The sequence below is a fragment of the Magnolia sinica genome, chromosome 5 (genome assembly GCF_029962835.1).
Source record: "Magnolia sinica isolate HGM2019 chromosome 5, MsV1, whole genome shotgun sequence".
NCBI lineage: Eukaryota > Viridiplantae > Streptophyta > Magnoliopsida > Magnoliales > Magnoliaceae > Magnolia > Magnolia sinica.
This window is the reverse complement of record NC_080577.1, coordinates 63,073,203-63,081,737: the sequence shown is the minus strand read 5'-3', so window position 1 is coordinate 63,081,737 and position 8,535 is coordinate 63,073,203.

Genomic DNA, 8,535 nt, shown 5'->3' with positions numbered 1-8,535 from the left:
GAGCCCCTAAACTGTCTGCCCGAAGGCATATGCGATGATCAGTCACTTCTCATATCAAGCATACGTATGATGCATATGGTCATGAATCATGGAACTAAACATGCTATATAAGATAGATGATAATTATAACAAAGATGGGCCTAGGCGGCCTACACATTAGACGCATGGGCCCAACAATGGGCCCTAGGGAAAGGTATAATGCGGACATTTAATCAACATTATACTTGCAATGTGGACGTCAAACCAACATTGCTCCCAAGGCACGACTGTCATAAATCATGTTGGGATTGCATATTGCAATGGACCTTTGGTATATCCCATTGGGCCTTCAATACATCAAATGGGCCGTATCATATGGGCCTATATTCATTAAGTGGGCTACATCAATGGGCCGCACCAATGGGCCTTATGTACATTGCAATGGGCTATAACCCGTGGGCCTTAGAATGCATCAAATGGGCCTAATCTTATGGGCCGTATGCGTATCAAATGGGCCTCGCCAATTGGGCCCCCATATGTACATCAAATGGGCCTCAACCCATTAGCCCCATTACATCTTAATGGGCCTCGACCCATGGGCCCCTAATACATTAAATGGGCCTTGACCCATGGACCTTACATAGACATCAAAGTGGGCCTCAATCATGGGCCACAAGCAAACTGAGGTGGGCCTTACCTATATATCAAGGTGGGCCTCAATCACGGGCCTCAACATTAGTAAAAATATATACATATAATATAGTATATAATATATATATACATAATACATATAATATTATATGAAATATAATATTATATATATATATATATACACACACACACGCACACATCACAGTGGGCCCACACACTCATCACAGTGGGCCCACACACACAACACAGTGGCTTTACGTCCACCGTCCAGGCGGACGGTGGGAATGAAACACATACATCAATGTGGGCTCCATGTGGGGCCCACCATAATGTTTATATTCCATCCAAACCATTGATAAGGTCAAGCAGACCTAGATGAAGGGTGACAACAAATTTCACCTTGATCCCAAACTTCTGTGGGCCCAGAAAAGGTTTCAAGGGTGGAGTCCAATTCACACTGTTTCCTTTGATGTGGGCCACCCGAGTCTTGGATGGACCTCAAATTTGAGGGGTGGTCCATTGACCTCATGGTCCACCATATGAATGGATTGGATGACACATAAACATCAAGGTGGGGCCCACGGCTACAGCCGTGCTGGGCTGTACGTCGGCCAGTCCGCCCGCCTGCTGTGTTCAGTTTATTATTTTTTGATTTTTAATTTTCTAAGGATTTTACAGGTGGGGTCCACATCCAGTGAATCCACTCCGTCCAGTAGCCCTCTATGGCTCAAGACAAGCAAACCAAGCCCAATATTGGGCATGTTTCAACGTATAAAAGATTTAGGGATGATTTCAATGGTGCAAACCACCATTTGCTACGGTATGGCCCACCAGGACCGCAAGTTGGCACCATATCTTGGTTCAACGCCTGAAATGGGGTCAAGAAAGGAATGGACGGCGTGGATTGAATACATGCATCAAGATGGAGTCTACACAAGTGGACCACCTCATTGGCTTGAAACCAAGGTAACCATTTTGCACTTTCCAACAGAAACGTCCAGCGTCAGTGGACGCTGGACTTTGTAAATACATTAGAGGTGGGCCCTGCTTAGGTGGGCCACCAAGTGATGTTGATGGATGGCACGAGTACTACACATATAAGGTGGGCCCCACTTATAAACGGGCCGAATAAAATACCTACTTTATGGTGGGGTCCAACCTGATGGGCCACACAGCTTCACCATCATGACCACAAAGAAAATAGAAATAAATAATAATAATAAAGTAAATAAAAGAAAAAGGGAGAGAGATAGAGAGTGAGGCCCGCGTGATGGAGGGACCCCGGCACTATGGGCCCTCCCTTGCACTAAATCATACATCAAGTGGGTCCCATTTTATGTGGCCCATTAAAATTAAATCCAACGGTGGAGATCCCTTCTCCACCAAATTAAACGGTCTAGATGACCCTAAATATGCAAGAAGATAAACATCATGATGGGGTCCATGGAGGATGGCCCCATCATGGAATGATCATGATGATCCAAGTGGGCCATCGGCCACATCTTAGGGTCCAAAGCGAGATCCAAACCATTGATCGGTTGGCCTCACTTGGTCCATCTTAAAAAAAATATCAAAATCTACCCTATCAAGACACCCACCACTTGATCTTCTTGCTCCCTTGGCTTCCTTAGCTCCTTGGGCTTCTCTTTGATGGAGGAAGATGAAAAATGGATGGTTGAGATGAGAGATCTAAGGATGGGAAGGTGGGCCACACATGAAACTTGGGAGAAATGGGAGAGGGCTCATACGTATGGAATTGCTTAAGGGAGAGTTGAAATGAGAGAGAGACTTGTAAGGGAGAGAGAGAGAGAGAGAGAGAGAGAGAGAGTGATGGGTGATGGAGTGATGGATGGGAGAGAGGGATGGGTGTAAGAAGCCTTTTTTGACTTTTTTGGCAAAAGGTGTAAGAGAGGTATGGGTTTGTGTAAGAGCTTTTTGACTTTGGGGGTTGCTTGGGAAAGGGTGAAAGTTGATGTGTACTTGACATGATGGGATTGATGGGATTGATTGATTGATGTGACACCTTGTAGAGATTCTCTCGGGATTCGCACGCGCGGCGTTTCCTCGCACCGAACGCTGGCCCACAACTCCCAACCAGGGTATCGCATCAGCGCGCGAGTCGCGGCATCGGAACCGCGGCGACGACGCGGTCGCTAAGGTATAAGCCCTGGGTTGAGTCGACTCAGGTTGACGGCACGAGAATCCAGGTCGCGCGCAAATACCGATTAAGGGTCGAAGGTCGCCGGAATTCGACCGGGAAGACCGCGGAAGCCTATGAAACGGTACGGTCTAGGATACGAGGCTTACAGCTCTCCCCTCCTAATAGAAATTTCGTCCTCGAAATTTATACAATCATCGCAACTAGGCAGAACTCAAGAGGGAGAAGAAACATAACATCACTATATAAAATCAGAGATAACATACAACATACAACACATAATCAATCATAAAAAAGATGGGGATAACGCTCTCGAATATCAGCCTCGCGCTCCCAAGAAGCCTCCTCAACAGAATGGTGACCCCACTGAACCTTCACCAACGGGATGACCTTGGTCCGGAGGACCTGCTCCTTCCGATCAAGGATACGGACTGGCTGCTCAATATAGGAAGCGTCCTCACGAACCTCTAACGGCTGCCAATCGATAACAGGAATGATGTCTGACCCACACTTCCTCAACATAGAGACATGAAAAACGTTGTGGACGCCAGACAACTGAGATGGCAAGGCAAGCCGATAGGCCACGGCGCCAACGCGCCCAGTGATCTCAAAAGGTCCTATGAATCTCGGGGAAAGCTTGCCCTTCGCTCCAAATCGAACTACGCCCTTCATGGGCGAGACCTTGAGATACACATGGTCCCCTACATCAAACTCCAAGGGACGACGCCGACGATCAGCAAAACTCTTCTGTCGGCTCTGAGCTGTGTGCATCCTCTGCCTGATGATATCAATAGCCTCTGACGTCTCCTGCACAAGCTCGGGACCTAGGAGACGATGCTCTCCAACCTCGGTCCAACAACTCGGTGATCTGCATGGTCTGCCATATAGTGCTTCGAAAGGAGCCATGCCGATGGTCGCCTGATAGCTGTTATTGTATGAGAACTCAGCCAATCGTAGATGCTCATCCCAGCTACCTCCGAAATCAATCGCGCAGGCCCGAAGCATATCCTCAAGGATCTGGTTGACCCTCTCGGTCTGGCCATCGGTCTGCGGGTGATACGCGGTGCTGAGCTGCAAATCAGAACCCATCGCTCTCTGGAAGCTCCTCCAAAACTGAGACATGAACCTCGGGTCTCGGTCAGAAACGATCGAAACTGGAACGCCATGCAGTCTCACAATATCCTCAATGAATAATCTCGCAAGCCGGTCCAAAGGCCAAGTCGCACGTATCGCAATAAAATGTGCCGACTTCGTCAGTCGATCAATGACAACCCAGATGGCGTCATGACCGCGCTGAGTCCTCGGCAAGCCCATAATGAAATCTGTCGACACGTGCTCCCACTTCCACATCGGGACACTCAACGGCTGCAATAGACCAGGGGGTCTCTGATGATCGGCCTTGACACGCTGGCATGTGTCACACTCGGCCACAAAACTGGCGATCTGGCGCTTCATCCCCGCCCAAAAATACTGTCGCCTCATGTCATGGTACATCTTCGTCGAGCCAGGATGGATAGAAAACCGCGATCGATGTGCCTCGGTCATAAGATCTCGGCGTAGCTCAGGAATATCCGGGACACATAATCGGCCTCTGAAGCGAAGTCCACCATCTGTACCAATCTGCCAATCTGTCTGACTCTCAGATGCTGCATCTACTCGGTAATCCTGTAACGACTCGTCTGCCTGCTGAGCCTCGATCACCCTTGCGACAAGAGAGGGTTGGATCGACAGGCTCGATAACTGCACAATAGAAGACTGCAAGCCAAACTCAAAGTCGTACTCTGCTATATCCTCAAGCATCCGCCACTCCTGAATCATCATATGCGCCACCAGGCCTCGTGGCTGACGGCTGAGGGCATCCGCCACCACGTTCGCCTTACCCGGGTGGTACTGAAGATCAAAATCATAGTCCTTCAGGAGTTCCATCCAGCGCCTCTGTCTCATATTCAACTCAGACTGCGAGAAGAGGTACTTCAAGCTCTTGTGGTCAGAAAAGAGCTCAAACCTAACCCCATAGAGATAGTGTCTCCACACCTTCAGTGCGAAGACAACTGCAGCCAACTCTAAATCATGCGTGGGGTAGTTCAGCTCATGGACCTTGAGCTGGCGAGACGCAAAGGCCACTGGTCTCCCATGCTGCATCAGGACAGCACCCAAACCAATATGCGAGGCATCGGTGAATACAATAAATCCGTCACTCCCAGAGGGAAGAGTGAGGACAGGAGCGGACGTCAGACGGTCCTTTAACTCCATAAATGCTCGCTCGCAGGCGTCACTCCAAATAAACTCTGCGCCCTTCCGGGTCAACCTGGTCAACGGGGCTGCGATACGAGAGAAGCCCTCAATGAAACGCCGATAGTAGCCCGCTAAACCAAGGAAACTACGGATCTCGGACGCAGTCGTGGGCTGGTCCCACTGACGCACTGCCTCAACCTTCGAGGGGTCCACTGCGACACCCTCCCTCGTCACCACGTGACCGAGGAACTTTACCTCCTCCTGCCAAAACTCGCACTTCTCCAGCTTCGCATACAGCTGGTGTGCGCGGAGGGTCTGCAACGTAACCTCCAAATGCTGCTCATGCTCCTCACGAGTCCTCGAATAAATCAGAATGTCGTCGATGAAGACTACAACAAACTGATCGAGATACGGACGGAAGACCTCGTTCATCAACTGCATGAATACTGCTGGCGCATTGGTCAGTCCGAAGGACATGACCTGAAACTCGAAATGACCATAACGCGTCCTGAATGCTGTCTTCGGAATGTCCTCCTCTCGGACCCGAATCTGATGATAACCGGAACGCAAGTCAATCTTTGAAAAGAACTGTGCACCCTGCAGCTGATCAAACAAATCATCAATCCTCGGGAGCGGGTACTTGTTCTTGATCGTGACCTTGTTGAGCTTGCGGTAATCTACGCAGAGCCTCAACGAGCCATCCTTCTTCTTCACGAAGAGTACCGGCGCTCCCCACGGCGAACTGCTCGGACGGATAAAGCCTAACTCGCGCAACTCGTCCAACTGCTTCTGCAGTTCCCGCAACTCCAATGGTGCCATACGATACGGGGCCTTCGAAATAGGTGCAGTACCGGGCACGAGATCAATCTGAAACTCAGTGAGTCGACGAGGCGGTAATCCCGGAATCTCCTGAAACACATCGGGAAAATCGCAAACCACAGGCAACTGGTCGACGCTCACCGCTGAGGGCTCCTCTAAGGCACAAGACATCAAACAAGACAACGACTCTCCTCTGGGCTCAGCAATGAACTGGAACTGCGGCACGCCAGGTATACAAAATGTGACTGTCCTCACGGAACAATCCAATATGGCGTGGTACTCGGCAAGCCAATCCATGCCCAGGATGACATCGAACTCGGACATCGGCAAAGCAAACAGGTCGGCAGGCAAAAACATATCCCCAACCAGAACGAGGCAAGACAAGCAAAATCGGCCCAACATTGCGGTCTTTCCCAAGGGAGTTGATACTGTCAACCCCTCACGAGCAGACTCCAATGGCAAACCAGTCGATCGGCAAAAACTCTCGGCCACAAAAGAATGCGATGCACCAGAATCAAACAACACATGTGCAATGCATGCAGATACTGGAAGTATACCCTCAACGACTCCTCCAGATGACTGAGGATCCTGCTGGGCCGCATAGAATCGAGCCTGAGCCGGCTGGGGAGGTGCCTGTCCCCTCTGAGCGTGCTGCTGCTGCTGGGGTCCCAATGCCGCCTCTGCTGCTGCGGCCTCGGAGGCCGGTGCTGATGCCTGCTGCTGAGGTGGCCTCGGTGGTGGGGCTGCCGCCGCTCGTGGGGCCTCTGCTGCTGTGGAGGTCTCTGCTGCTGCTGCGGTGGTGGAGGCTGCTGTGGACCTCTCTGCTGCTGCTGCTGGGGACGAGGACACTCCCACATACGGTGTCCTGTCGCACCGCACCTAAAACAGGTGCCAGAGAACTGTCTCGGAGGTGGTGCTGGAGGTGCTGCTGGCGCTCGGAAGGCTGGGCGACCTGTGCGCCTCTGCTGTGGTCGACCCTGCTGCGTATCATTGGAAGGAGCCTGCCTCTTCCGGTCCCTCCTCTGACCGCGATCTGACTGAGAACCGTCCCACTCAGCCTCAAAAATCTGGGCCTTCCGCACCACTTCCTCGAAGGTAGGGAGCTCATGCCCAATAACACGGCCTCGAAGACCGTAACGCAAGCCGCTCTCGAATCGGCGGGCTCTCCGCTCCTCGTCATCCACTAAGTAAGGTGCAAATCTGGACAGTGCTACAAAACGAGCAGCATACTGAGCCACTGTCATATCGCCCTGCACCAAGGCCTCAAACTCCAACGCTCGCTGTCGTCGGATGTGATCAGGAAAATACTGTCGGTCAAACCAATCCACAAAATCCTCCCAAGTCCATACAAAATCAGCGCCCGCTGCTCGAGAGACTGACATCCACCAGTGCTCAGCCTCACCATGAAGGAGAAATACGGCTAATCAAACTCGCCGCTCGGTCGCGCATCCCATCGTCTCAAATATCTTCTCTACGTCGGCGCGCCATCTCTCGGCCACGGTCGGGTCTGGCTCACCCTGGAAATGAGGGGGATCGAGGCGTCGGAACTCTCAAAGGAGAGCACTCGAGCGCTCCTGCTCTGCCTGTGCTGGGGAAACGACTGGGGGTCTGCCCTGCCCCTAAAGTGCGGCCGTCACAGCCTGCAGCATCTGCTGTAACTGAGAGGCACTCACAGATACGGTCGGCTCCGCACTGGTCTCTGGTGGAGGAGCTGCACCCATAGGCTGGGCAGCATGAATCCCTGGTAGAGGAGCGGCATCCTCAGGCTGGGTAGCAGGGATCTCGGGTGGTGGAGCAGGGATCGTAGGTGGTAGTGCGGGAGCCGCAGGTGATGGAGCCAGAGTCTCAGGTGGTGGTGCGGGAGTCGATCGGGTCACTCTCCTGCGCGCCATGTCCTACAGGAAAGAGCGAAGGTGCCTAATCAACTTTGAAAACTCTCGAAGGCACGCTCGTTATGGGTCGATAATAAAAGATCGCTAGGCTATCCGAACTTAGGACTTAAATTATTCATAGCAGACATGTAATGTTGTTTTTGGTTATTCCTGAGTTATGCTCTGATACCAACTTCTGTCACGTCCCAAACTCGGAAACCGGGCTCACAAAATTCCCGATCGCCGAATCTGGCGCCGACAGCCTCCGTAGAACCCCATTCTCGGCTCCCAGCGCCCATTCGCCAGGTTCCGATCCTGGGATGCAACAAGGAGGATTTTGTACATCAGTTTGATTCGTAATAAGAATAACCAAAGGCATAACCCACAAACAACAACCAAAAACTCCATCACATTTCCACTATAATCAAAAACTTTACAACTACAATGAGTATAAGGGAAATACATTGAAGATGAACAAAACTCAAAAAAATGATCTGCCACGCGCCTAAGCCTCAGCGCTGCTGCGATCCAACGTCACCTGCACGCAACAGTCGTGCATAAGCTTATAGAAAGCTTAGAGGGTGGTGAAAGTGTATGCTCAAGGTGGTAATGCAGCTATACAGTATCAGAGTAATGCGGAACAAGCTGATGAATGCCAAGAATACTATAGCCGTACCAAGGCCATGCGGTGCAAGGAATGATGTCGGCCATACCAAGGCCATGCAATGCGAAATGCAAGTCAAGCATACAAATCCTCGTCTAAGTCCACATGTCAATACGGCTCAAATCTGGAATATCACCGGGGTCTAGTACACTCCATGC